The sequence below is a fragment of the Coregonus lavaretus genome (assembly GCF_964263955.1).
Source record: "Coregonus lavaretus genome assembly, chromosome: 23".
NCBI lineage: Eukaryota > Metazoa > Chordata > Actinopteri > Salmoniformes > Salmonidae > Coregonus > Coregonus lavaretus.
In genome coordinates this window covers 15,031,502-15,045,531 of record NC_140010.1, presented here as the reverse complement: position 1 = coordinate 15,045,531, position 14,030 = coordinate 15,031,502, and positions in this window count along the sequence as shown.

Genomic DNA, 14,030 nt, shown 5'->3' with positions numbered 1-14,030 from the left:
GTGCTCGGAAATAATGTGTATTGCTTCACCGCAGCGGCAGACGGATGTAAACACTTCAAGAATAGTTTTTCACTAATGCCTTGTTCACATTGGCAGTTTGAAGTGACTCCAATCTATTTTTTATTCAGATCTGATTTGAATCTGTTATTTTTCCTGCAGTTTGAACAGCCAAAAAGCACATGGAATCAGATATTTCAAGCCACATTTAAAACTACCTATGAAGGTCTGAACAGTCAAATCTGATTTATTTGCCCTCAAGTGGTTTTTAGACTGTTATTTGGCATATCTTGTTGCTTGCTAGTATACTCTGTTGACAGTTTTGACAAGAACATGTAGTAGCTAACTAGCTTGTTAATTGTTTACAAACAAATTAGTGAATGTGCTAGAAAGCTAAACGGCTACCTAGCTAGATAGTTGACTGCTGTGGCTAGCCAAAAAAATACTCATTTTGAAAGTTGGATCATCTTATCCTTTGAGGCTTTAAAAGTGTTCTTACACTATGATTTTTAACATTCAAAGCAACTGGGAAACATCCATGGCAGGCATTGTTGTAACCTTAGCTTGCTACATAACTTCTGAGTTGAGGAAGCACAAGCACCACCACCAATCAGCTTACACCACTGCGAACACACCTGTCATTACTATGATAACTAGTGTAGCCATGTCAGCAAATGACTGCTGTCTGAACACACAGAAATCCGATTTGGTCACTTGTAACTTGCTGTTTGGACAGTCAGTATTCCAAAACGGATTTGAAAAACAAAACTGATTTGAGCAACAAGGCTTAAATGACCTGACATCTTTTCCTAGGAAACAGCAGAAGTAGTCTATAAACAATATAGCATATGTATTGAGAGTAACACTGTTTCTTTCTCACAATTTGTTTTCATTTCCTGTTTAGACATGAGCTGATGCAATTATAGTGGTAAAAGTCACAACAGCTGGTGGTATAGTCCTCTGTGAGATCTGAACTGGCGTTCACACATTTAGCAGGCATACTGTATCTGTGGAGAACACATTATTGTGAAGCACCATGTAGCCTGTCTAATGAGTCTGTGTGTCAGTATTCTGATAGTAGAGGTATACTGTGGAATGGCCTCGCTGCCAAACATGTTGATTGGAGTTGAATGAAGTTCACCTTGAAAGATCCCAGAAGACAAATTATTTTAATCTAAAAGTAAACTTTATTAACTAAACACAATGAATACATATCTCAATACATATGCTATATTGTTTATAGACTACTTCTGCTGAGAGGTGACCTGGAGTCGTCGGGTGCGGTTGTGTCTCTCTCTGGCGGGAGGTAAGCTTGGCTAATATGGTGTCGAGTAAAGCTTAAACCATGTATTTAGATTGTAGTTAGGTATTGTAGGTAGTTTATCTAGGTAGTAATCGTAGGTTATCGTAGGTAATTATTGTAGGCAAGTATTGTATTCGGCTGAGCCCGGTGAAGCACGAGGCTAGCTAACCCACTACCTGGATTAGCTAGCGGGTAGCTACTGGTAACTATTAGCAACTGTGGATAGTTGTTTCCAATGTTATTTCACGCTTAAGAGTACCTGTAATTATGCCAGCTAGCTGCCTACCATTCAGCTGTTTTTCTAACAGCTGAATTATATGAAGCGTTAACGTTAGGTAGTTAGTAGCTACTGTACTCGAAATGTAGCTAGCTTGTTGCTACCTGGATAGCTAACTAGACAATAGCTGGAACGACCTAGCGAACAGATGCGAACTTGCTGAATCGATTCAGTGGCTAGCTTTGCACTTAACTGGCTAACAGTAGCTACTAAGGGTAAGTTATAACCTACATTTGTGTTTTGTTTTTACATACTGGTAACCAGTCACATGGGTGACTAGTTAACGTTAGCTTGGCTCTCTCTGTGTGTTCGTGCCGTGTTTTTTTTTTTCGTTGGCAGAGAGCAATGGCTAGCTAGTATGCTAACTATTCTAGCTGACTAACTGGCTGAATAAGTTGACGACGGACTCACTCAAACTGTCAAAACTAACCCTAAACTTTACACAACGTTAGACACGGACACGAATGATCTGCTTGGCGTGTTAACACACTGGTGGTTTGTTGTACCCGAGTATTGGTGCTTAACCGTGTTATTGTAAGCTAGCATGCTAGTTGGCTATGGCGTCATAGGATTCGGTGCCCTGGACGGTTTTTCACGGAAGAATACTATACCAAATTAGCTAGCTGAATAAACTAAGTTAGTCTATTCCTAGAAAACATTGAACCGCTGTAGTTTATCATCTCTTCCCTCTGCTCAATCCTTCTCCCTCCAATCTCCTGATTCTGCCTCCTCAACCCTCCTCTCCTCCCTTTCTGCATCCTTTGACTCTCTATGTCCCCTATCCTCCCGGCCGGCTCGGTCCTCCCCTCCTGCTCCGTGGCTTGACGACTCATTGCGAGCTCACAGAACAGGGCTCCGGGCAGCCGAGCGGAAATGGAGGAAAACTAGACTCCCTACGGACCTGGCATTTTTTCACTCTCTCCCCTCTACATTTTCTTCCTCTGTTTCTGCTGCTAAAGCCACTTTCTACCACTCTAAATTCCAAGCATCTGCCTCTAACCCTAGGAAGCTCTTTGCCACCTTCTCCTCCCTGCTGAATCCTCCTCCCCCTCCCCCCTCCTCCCTCTCTGTGGATGACTTCGTCAACCATTTTGAAAAGAAGATTGACGACATCTGATCCTCGTTTGTTAAGTCAAATAACACAGCTGGTCCTGCTCACACTGCCTTACCCTATAATTTGACTTCTCTCCAGATGAAATCTTGCGACTTGTGACGGCCGGCCGCCCAACAACCTGCCCGCTTGACCCTATCCCCTCCTCTCTTCTCCAGACCATTTCCGGAGACCTTCTCCCTTACCTCACCTCGCTCATCAACTCATCCTTGACCGCTGGCTATGTCCCTTCCGTCTTCAAGAGAGCGAGAGTTGCACCCCTTCTCAAAAAACCTACACTCGATCCCTCCGATGTCAACAACTACAGACCAGTATCCCTTCTTTCTTTTCTCTCCAAAACTCTTGAGCATGCCGTCTTTAGCCAACTCTCTTGCTATCTCTCTCAGAATGACCTTCTTGATCCAAACCAGTCAGGTTTCAAGACTGGTCATTCAACTGAGACTGCTCTTCTCTGTGTCACGGAGGCTCTCCGCACTGCTAAAGCTAACTCTCTCTCCTCTGCTCTCGTCCTTCTAGACCTATCTGCTGCCTTTGATACTGTGAACCATCAGATCCTCCTCTCCACCCTCTCCGAGTTGGGCATCTCCGGCGCGGCTCACTCTTGGATTGCGTCCTACCTGACAGGTCGCTCCTACCAGGTGGCATGGCGACAATCTTTCTCCACACCACGTGCTCTCACCACTGGTGTCCCCCAGGGCTTAGTTCTAGGCCCTCTCCTATTCTCACTATACACCAAGTCACTTGGCTCTGTCATATCCTCACATGGCCTCTCCTATCATTGCTACGCAGACGACACACAATTAATCTTCTCCTTTCCCCCTTCTGATAACCAGGTGGCGAATCGCATCTCTGCATGTCTGGCAGACATATCAGTGTGGATGACGGATCACCACCTCAAGCTGAACCTCGGAAAGACGGAGCTGCTCTTCCTCCCGGGGAAGGACTGCCCGTTCCATGATCTCGCCGTCACGGTTGACAACTCCGTTGTGTCCTCCTCCCAGAGTGCAAAGAGCCTTGGCGTGGACAACACCCTGTCGTTCTCCGCTAACATCAAGGCGGTGACCCGATCCTGTAGGTTCATGCTCTACAACATTCGCAGAGTACAACCCTGCCTTACACAGGAAGCGGCACAGGTCCTAATCCAGGCACTTGTCATCTCCCGTCTGGATTACTGCAACTCGCAGTTGGCTGGGCTCCCTGCCTGTGCCATTAAACCCCTACAACTCATCCAGAACGCCGCAGCCCATCTGGTGTTCAACCTTCCCAAGTTCTCTCACGTCACCCCGCTCCTCCACACACTCCACTGGCTTCCAGTTGAAGCTCGCATCTGCTACAAGACCATGGTGCTTGTCTACGGAGCTGTGAGGGGAACGGCAACTCCGTACCTTCAGGCTCTGATCAGTCCCTACACCCAAACGAGGGCATTGCAGTCATCCACCCCTGGCCTGCTGGCCCCCCTACCTCTGCGGAAGCACAGTTCCCGCTCAGCCCAGTCAAAACTGTTCGCTGCTCTGGCACCCCAATGGTGGAACAAGCTCCCTCACGACGCCAGGACAGCGGAGTTACTCACCACCTTCCGGAGACACTTGAAACCCCACCTCTTTAAGGAATACCTGGGATAGGATAAAGTAATCCTTCTACCCCCCCCTTACCCCACCCCCCAAAAATAAAAAAAAGTATATATATACACTGCTCAAAAAAATAAAGGGAACACTTAAACAACACAATGTAACTCCAAGTCAATCACACTTCTGTGAAATCAAACTGTCCACTTAGGAAGCAACACTGACTGACAATAAATGTCACATGCTGTTGTGCAAATGGAATAGACAACAGGTGGAAATTATAGGCAATTAGCAAGACACCCCCAATAAAGAAGTGGTTCTGCAGGTGGCGACCACAGACCACTTCTCAGTTCCTATGCTTCCTGGCTGATGTTTTGGTCACTTTTGAATGCTGGCGGTGCTTTCACTCTAGTGGTAGCATGAGACGGAGTCTACAACCCACACAAGTGGCTCAGGTAGTGCAGCTCATCCAGGATGGCACATCAATGCGAGCTGTGGCAAGAAGGTTTGCTGTGTCTGTCAGCGTAGTGTCCAGAGCATGGAGGCTCTACCAGGAGACAGGCCAGTACATCAGGAGATGTGGAGGAGGCCGTAGGAGGGCAACAACCCAGCAGCAGGACTGCTACCTCCGCCTTTGTGCAAGGAGGAGCAGGAGGAGCACTGCCAGAGCCCTGCAAAATGACCTCCAGCAGGCCACAAATGTGCATGTGTCTGCTCAAACGGTCAGAAACAGACTCCATGAGGGTGGTATGAGGGCCCGACGTCCACAGGCACAGGTGGGGGTTGTGCTTACAGCCCAACACCGTGCAGGACGTTTGGCATTTGCCAGAGAACACCAAGATTGGCAAATTCGCCACTGGCGCCCTGTGCTCTTCACAGATGAAAGCAGGTTTACACTGAGCACATGTGACAGACGTGACAGAGTCTGGAGACGCCGTGGAGAACGTTCTGCTGCCTGCAACATCCTCCAGCATGACCGGTTTGGCGGTGGGTCAGTCATGGTGTGGGGTGGCATTTCTTTGGGGGGCCGCACAGCCCTCCATGTCCTCGCCAGAGGTAGCCTGACTGCCATTAGGTACCGAGATGAGATCCTCAGACCCCTTGTGAGATCATATGCTGGTGCGGTTGGCCCTGGGTTCCTCCCAATGCAAGACAATGCTAGACCTCATGTGGCTGGAGTGTGTCAGCAGTTCCTGCAAGAGGAAGGCATTGATGCTATGGACTGGCCCGCCCATTCCCCAGACCTGAATCCAATTGAGCACATCTGGGACATCATGTCTCGCTCCATCCACCAACGCCACGTTGCACCACAGACTGTCCAGGAGTTGGCAGATGCTTTAGTCCAGGTCTGGGAGGAGATCCCTCAGGAGACCATCCGCCACCTCATCAGGAGCATGCCCAGGCGTTGTAGGGAGGTCATACAGGCACGTGGAGGCCACACACACTACTGAGCCTCATTTTGACTTGTTTTAAGGACATTACATCAAAGTTGGATCAGCCTGTAGTGTGGTTTTCCACTTTAATTTAGAGGGTGACTCCAAATCCAGACCTCCATGGGTTGATACATTTGATTTCCATTGATAATTTTTGTGTGATTTTGTTGTCAGCACATTCAACTATGTAAAGAAAAAAGTTTTTAATAAGATTATTTCATTCATTCAGATCTAGGATGTGTTGTTTAAGTGTTCCCTTTATTTTTTTGAGCAGTGTATATATTGTAAAGTGGTTGTCCCACTGGCTATCATAAGGTGAATGCACCAATTTGTAAGTCGCTCTGGATAAGAGCATCTGCTAAATGACGAAAATGTAAATGTAGTAATGAATCAGCTGCTCTGGGCATTTTGTGCAGTTTAGGATTTACTGTTGAGAGGGGATGGTAGCTTATATACTGCAGTAGAAGAACATGTCATTCAGATCAGATTCATTCTAATTAGTTAAGTGACATGTGATTCAGGTTGTCACAGTCACATGATCACATGATGGCAAGTCTGTCTCACTATAAGATATCAAACTCGGCACAGAAGCAGTGCAGGTTAAAATAAACGATTTAACAGTATTGTCAGATACATGATTCCTTATGACATTTACCCTTTTGTCACCCTTTATTTAGCATAACTTTGTTATTCATTATTTCGGAATAATCTATACATGTCTCATAAAAGGGTTATAAAGGCTTCATTAAGCCTTAATTAATAGTTATAGTCTATCTACGTTCTACCTGTTTAACATATATATCTAAAATAGATGAAAGAATCCATCACACTCAATATCCTTATTCAAACGCCACTACTAATATAATCGATAGGCCTATAACATTGAAGAACAAATTAGTAAACTTAGGACATGTTTCAGCTCTGCCAAACACTCCAAGGCCACAGGGACATGTTGTTTACTGAAATGTTCTTTTCTCTTGCTGTAGTCATGAGATTTTGCGACTTGCACATCGAGGAGGAAATACAATCAACTAAGTATGATCACAGGACCTTTCAACAGTTGACCTCTGTTCGACGAAACTGCAACTTGGAAATATCAGAGTAGCCTCCTATTGACTGGAACAACACAGCCTTGTTTGTCATCGCTTCCAACTCTTCTTAGAGCTTCTGTAACGACATGTTGACCTAAATTATTCCTTGACCTGGTTGCAAGGGCATCGCTCCACTTTCACAATCAGGGATGTACACATCAAGTTAAATGCAGCTCAAATGTGTTTGTTTGTTTCTTAAGTGTTTAGACACTCAGAGAAATTGCTCATACAGCCAAAATACATAATAAGATTTGAAATGTCTTCACCTATTTGACAGCACTGACTTGATGTGTATGTGCACATTGAATCAAACTCTTTAATACCTAGCATGCTACATTGCTGGAAGTTGAACAGTCTGAGGCACCAAGGCTGTGTTTACACAGCCAGCCCAATTTGAGTCTTTTGACCAATCAGATCAGCCCTGAAAAATAACTGATGTGAAAAGATCTGATGTGATTGGGCAAAAGACCCATTAGTGGAAAAATAAATAATAATAATTGGGCTGTCTGTGTTAACATAGCCCAAGACACATGTGGACCACTTTCAGCAGAAATAATTTTAAACATGTATTACAAAAGCTATCCATGCAGTCTGTTGGAGGAAATAGTGAACATACTGATTTAGCCTCAGTTTTAATAGTTGTCATTAGAAAATGCAACTAAGAACGATATATGGGTCCTGGAGGTGTGCTTTTATGTGGGTGTCTATTGTGTGTGTTTTCGTACGTGGGACGCATTTGTACATTCACTCTGCCAAAACAGTACACAGTTACAGTCACTCACCCTTTTAGATAACTTGAAACAGTCTAACCAGGTCCTGTGTCTGGAAATAGCCTAGGCTAGCTAGCAAGCTAGCCAACTTATTTCGCCGATTAGCTTTAGCCGGCCGGTGTGTGACCAGGACAAAGTTGGTTTAACTTTGGATAGCCTATCTGTGGGGCTAGTTAGGGACCGTCAATATATTACACAATTTAAATGGGACTTTGTGCACAACATTTGAGATAAATAATTGTTTTGTATGTATGGAACATTTTTGGGATCTTTTATTTCAGGTCATGAAACATGGGACCAACACTTGACATGTTGAGTTCATATTTTTTCTCAGTATATTAATTTCTACAATTTACAGTTGGCTTGAGGTTTTTATTTCATTGAAATTTGGAGCTATTGACATTTTCAAATATTGTCCCATGTACATTGTGTAATTTACTGATGATCCCTAACTAGCCCCTTCGGGATATCCAAAGCCATACCACATTTAACATGGTCAGTGTGCTGGGCATGCAGCTGTGCTCTGAATTGATGATTACTTGGGTGCTGCCAGCTGTGGGCATGTGGGCAGGACTGAAATAAACCCAACCCAAGGAAAACTGTTACATACCCTTCATTCCGTGACATACACTTTTTTCCTAATAATATTGCAAATCTCAGTTTTGGACGAGACTGACTTTATGACCAAAATTATCCTATTTACACATTGTATTCAATTTTGACAATGGAATACATGTTTCTGACTCATATCGATGCCACATAGGCTGTTTTCAACAAGATATGTTTTTTTTTGTTGCTCTTTAACAAGATGTGTGAGGTCTTTAAACAGGCCAGGGTAGCATCCCTGCAGCCAGGCATAGGGAGTAACACAGAATACACAATCAGGTCATTCTTCTGAGCCAGGGTTTGGAGAGGAGCTGGTAGATCACGCTGTGGCTGGCAGGACAATCAGGCCTCAGAGGACACCCTTAACTTTATTTGTTCCACTTGACAGTCACAGAGGAACCATACTCCCCATTCACCATTAAGTCAGCCGGTTTCAAAGAACGTGCCCCCCTCATATCTATCTGACTATTCCCAGCAGTCAGTGCTCTATGTGTGTGTCTGTGGTAATACCAAAGACAGTGAATACAGTTTCTAGTTCTTGTCAGACATGCTGTGGTGTTTGTATAGAGCATGTTTTATAGGACAATGACATGAATTTGAATTGTTTAACCGTATACTAGAACAAACACATAATAGTCCTGAATTTATTTTGAAAGCACCTGAAATCAAATGGATTCAACCTTATCATGCAGAGCATGAATATGTCATTGTTTAAATCTTCAGGTTTGGTAATTATAGGGGAGAGTGGGGTAACTTGAGCCATTTATTAAATTCGGCATCACTCCATCAAGGGAAATGTAGTATTCTTTCTAACAAAGATATCTACATATATTTCAGGATGATCTGTATCCCTGGAAAAAATTTTTTAAAACCATGTCTATCTTTATTTCCAAAAAACAATTCAACATAATCGCTTTTTTGTCTTTTAATAATTTTAAGCATCTTTTATCACAGGCTTAACACCTAACAAACCCTTTGTACTTAAAAAAAAAACATTTGAACATAGGCCAGGCCCTGTTGTTACCTCATATCCCAGCGATAATGCCTTGCATGGGAAGAAAACATTTCAATTTGCTCAACTTACCTTATGACCATTGGCTCAACTTACCCCAATGCAAACATTTTGACTATATTAGCCACCACAGCTACAAGGATGCACTTTCATGCTAGGTTTAGGACCTCATATTGAAGACCCCAACTGATGTATAGAACAATCATAAAATGACCTACTTTGGTTTACATACAAGCATCATGAAACCTGTAACACAATCAATTTTAGGGGGTTGATCAGCTTTAATATTGCAGATAGATTGTAACTTCCATCAATGTAATTGTCTGCATCACTTCCAGTCCCCCATATGTTTTTTCCCCTCGCAAATGTATATATATATACAGTTGAAGTCAGAAGTTTACATACACTTAGGTTGGAGTCATTAAAACTTGTTTTTCAACTCTTCACAAATGTCTTGTTAACAAACTATAGTTTTGGCAAGTCGGTTAAGACATCTACTTTGTGCATGACACAAGTAATTTCCAACAATTGATTACAGACAGATTATTTCACTTATAATTCACTGTATCACAATTCCAGTGGGTCAGAAGTTTACATACAGCTTGGAAAATTCCAGAAAATGATGTCATGGCTTTAGAAGCATCATTTGAGTCAATTGGAGGTGTACCTGTGGATGTATTTCAAGGCCTACCTTCAAACTCTGTGCCTCTTTGCTTGAAATCATCGGAAAATCAAAAGAAATCAGCCAAGACCTCAGAAAATAAATTGTCTGGTTAATCATTGGGAGCAATTTCCAAACGCCTGAAGGTTCCACGTTCATCTGTACAAACAATAGTATGCAAGTATAAATACCATGGGACCACGCAGTCGTCATACCGCTCAGGAAGGAGACACGTTCTGTCTCCTAGATATGAACGTACTTTGGTGCGAAAAGTGCAAATCAATCCCAGAACAACAGCAAAGGACCTTGTGAAGATGCTGGAGGAAACAGGTACAAAAGTATCTATATCCACAGTAAAACCAGTCCTATATCAACATAACCTGAAAGGCTGCTCAGCAAGGAAGAAGCCACTGCTCCAAAACTGCCATAAAAAAGCCAGACTACGGTTTGCAACTGCACATGGGGACAAAGATGGTACTTTTTGAAGAAATGTCCTCTGGTCTGATGAAACATAAATAAAACTGTTTGGCCATAATGACCATCGTTATGTTTGGAGGAAAAAGGGGGAATGCTTGCAAGCCGAAGAACACCATCCCAACCGTGAAACACGGGGGTGGCATCATCATGCTGTGGGGGTGCTTTGCTGCAGGAGGTACTGGTGCACTTCACAAAATAGATGGCATCATGAGGAAGGAAAATTATGTAGATATATTGAAGCAACATCTCAAGACATCAGTCAGGAAGTTAAAGCTTGGTCGCAAATGGGTCTTCCAAATGGACAATGACCCCAAGCATACTTCCAAAGTTGTGGCAAAATGGCTTAAGGACAACAAAGTCAAGGTATTGGAGTGGCCATCACAAAGCCGTGACGTCAATCCTATAGAAAATGTGTGGGCAGAACTGAAAAAGCGTGTGCGAGCAAGGAGGCCTACAAACCTGACTCAGTTACACCAGCTCTGTCAGGAGGAATGGGCCAAAATTCACCCAACTTATTGTGGGAAGCTTGTGGAAGGCTACCTGAAAGGTTTGACCCAAGTTAAACAATTTAAAGGCAATGCTACCAAATACTAATTGAGTGTATGTAAACTTCTGACCCACTGGGAATGTGATGAAAGAAATAAAAGCTTAAATAAATCATTCTCTCTACTATTATTCTGACATTTCACATTCCTAAAATAAAGTGGTGATCCTATCTGACCTAAGACAGGGAATTTTTACTAGGATAAAATGTTGTTGGAATTGTGAAAAACTGAGTTTAAATGTATTTGGCTAAGGTAAACTTCCGACTTCAACTGTATATACACATACACACACACATATATATACATATATATATATATATATATATATATATATATATATATATATATATATATATATATATGTATATATACACTGCTCAAAAAAATTAAGGGAACATTTAAACAACACAATGTAACTCCAAGTCAATCACACTTCTGTGAAATCAAACTGTCCACTTAGGAAGCAACACTGATTGACAATAAATTTCACATGCTGTTGTGCAAATGGAATAGACAACAGGTGGAAATTATAGGCAATTAGCAAGACACCCCCAATAAAGGACTGGTTTTGCAGGTGGTGACCACAGACCACTTCTCAGTTCCTATGCTTCCTGGCTGATGTTTTGGTCACTTTTGAATGCTGGCGGTGCTTTCACTCTAGTGGTAGCATGAGACGGAGTCTACAACCCACACAAGTGGCTCAGGTAGTGCAGCTCATCCAGGATGGCACATCAATGCGAGCTGTGGCGTGGCAAGAAGGTTTGTTGTGTCTGTCAGCGTAGTGTCCAGAGCATGGAGGCGCTACCAGGAGACAGGCCAGTACATCAGGAGACGTGGAAGAGGCCGTAGGAAGGCAACAACCCAGCAGCAGGACTGCTACCTCCGCCTTTGTGCAAGGAGGAGCAGGAGGAGCACTGCCAGAGCCCTGCAAAATGACCTCCAGCAGGCCACAAATGTGCATGTGTCTGCTCAAATGGTCAGAAACAGACTCCGTGAGGGTGGTATGAGGGCCCGACGTCCACAGGTGGGGGTTGTGCTTACAGCCCAACACCGTGCAGGACGTTTGGCATTTGCCAGAGAACACCAAGATTGGCAAATTCGCCACTGGCGCCCTGTGCTCTTCACAGATGAAAGCAGGTTCACACTGAGCACATGTGACAGACGTGACAGAGTCTGGAGATGCCGTGCAGAACGTTCTGCTGCCTGCAACATCCTCCAGCATGACCGGTTTGGCGGTGGGTCAGTCATGGTGTGGGGTGGCATTTCTTTGGGGGGCCGCACAGCCCTCCATGTGCTCGCCAGAGGTAGCCTGACTGCCATTAGGTACCGAGATGAGATCCTCAGACCCCTTGTGAGACCATATGCTGGTGCGGTTGGCCCTGGGTTCCTCCTAATGCAAGACAATGCTAGACCTCATGTGGCTGGAGTGTGTCAGCAGTTCCTGCAAGAGGAAGGCATTGATGCTATGGACTGGCCTGCCCGTTCCCCAGACCTGAATCCAATTGAGCACATCTGGGACATCATGTCTCGCTCCATCCACCAACGCCACGTTGCACCACAGACTGTCCAGGAGTTGGCGGATGCTTTAGTCCAGGTCTGGGAGGAGATCCCTCAGGAGACCATCCGCCACCTCATCAGGAGCATGCTCAGGCATTGTAGGGAGGTCATACAGGCACGTGGAGGCCACACACACTACTGAGCCTCATTTTGACTTGTTTTAAGGACAAAGTTGGATCAGCCTATAGTGTGGTTTTCCACTTTAATTTTGAGGGTGACTCCAAATCCAGACCTCCATGGGTTGATAAATTTGATTCCCATTGATCATTTTTGTGTGATTTTGTTGTCAGCACATTCAACTATGTAAAGAAAAAAGTATTTAATAAGATTATTTCATTCAGATCTAGGATGTGTTATTTTAGTGTTCCCTTAATTTTTTTGAGCAGTGTATATACATACAAACATACACACACACATACATACATAGACATACATATACATATCCTTTTTAAAAATATATTTCCCGTTATTACTTTTCAACCCACCACCCCTTCCCTAATTGGAGTAAACTAGTGAACAACAATGCTTAGTCCTCTACTTCCAGCTCATACATACTATATACATTTTATGTACACAGTCAATTTTACCATAATTATATTTTGTTTGTTTTTACTCCTGAACTTCCTCTACCCTCAACCTCTCCGATCATTTTCATGATGTCCATCCGGTTTGCTTCTATATGCCATATCTTTCTAACTGTGCTCTTTCACAAAAGCTCTCAACCTATAACCTTACATTTTTGTCATTTAGCAGACGCTCTTATCCAGAGCGACTTACAGTTAGTGAGTGCATACATTAATTTTTTTATTTTTTCATACTGTCATTCCCCATGGGAATCGAACCCACAACCCTGGCATTGCAAACGCCATGCTCTACCAACTGAGCTACATCCCTGCCGGCCATTCCCTCCCCTACCCTGGACCAATTGTGCGCCACCCCATGGGTCTCCCGGTCGCAGCCGGCTACGACAGAGCCTGGATTTGAACCAGGATCTCTAGTGGCACAGCAAGCACTTAGACCACTGTGCCACTATGGACACAGTATGCTTACATTATTAGTTATCTTGTTGTTATTAGTTGTTGTTAGTTGTTATTAGTCCCATCCTTCAACTCCATTCAACACCACCCATCTATCCCTTAACACCATCCATATTGGATTTCTATTTGCCATATATTTTTCAACTATACTGTGATGTTTTACAAAAGTTCTGAACCTTTCTATTCTCATTGTTTCTACAGATTGTACATTGAAAATACTTTTTTTTGCCAAAAGTATTATTATATTATTGATCGATTGACTATGACTTTTCAGATCACCCAGTAATGCTATCTGCAGGGTTAGCTCCAAGTAAATATTGCAATCCTTTAGCCATTCCTGGACCTGTGTCCAAACACAAGCTACAAATGGACAGTACCAAAACAAATGATCTAATTATTCTGTCTCTTCGCAGCAAAATCTGCAGAGCTGGGAAGATTTTATCCCCCATATGAATAACATTCTATTGGTAGCAAGAATTTTATATAATAATTTAAATTGAAAAATTATATGTTTTGAATCCGGCGTCGTTTTGCGTATCAGTTCATAAACACTATGCCATGGGATCGGTATGTCAGAAATCTTTTCCC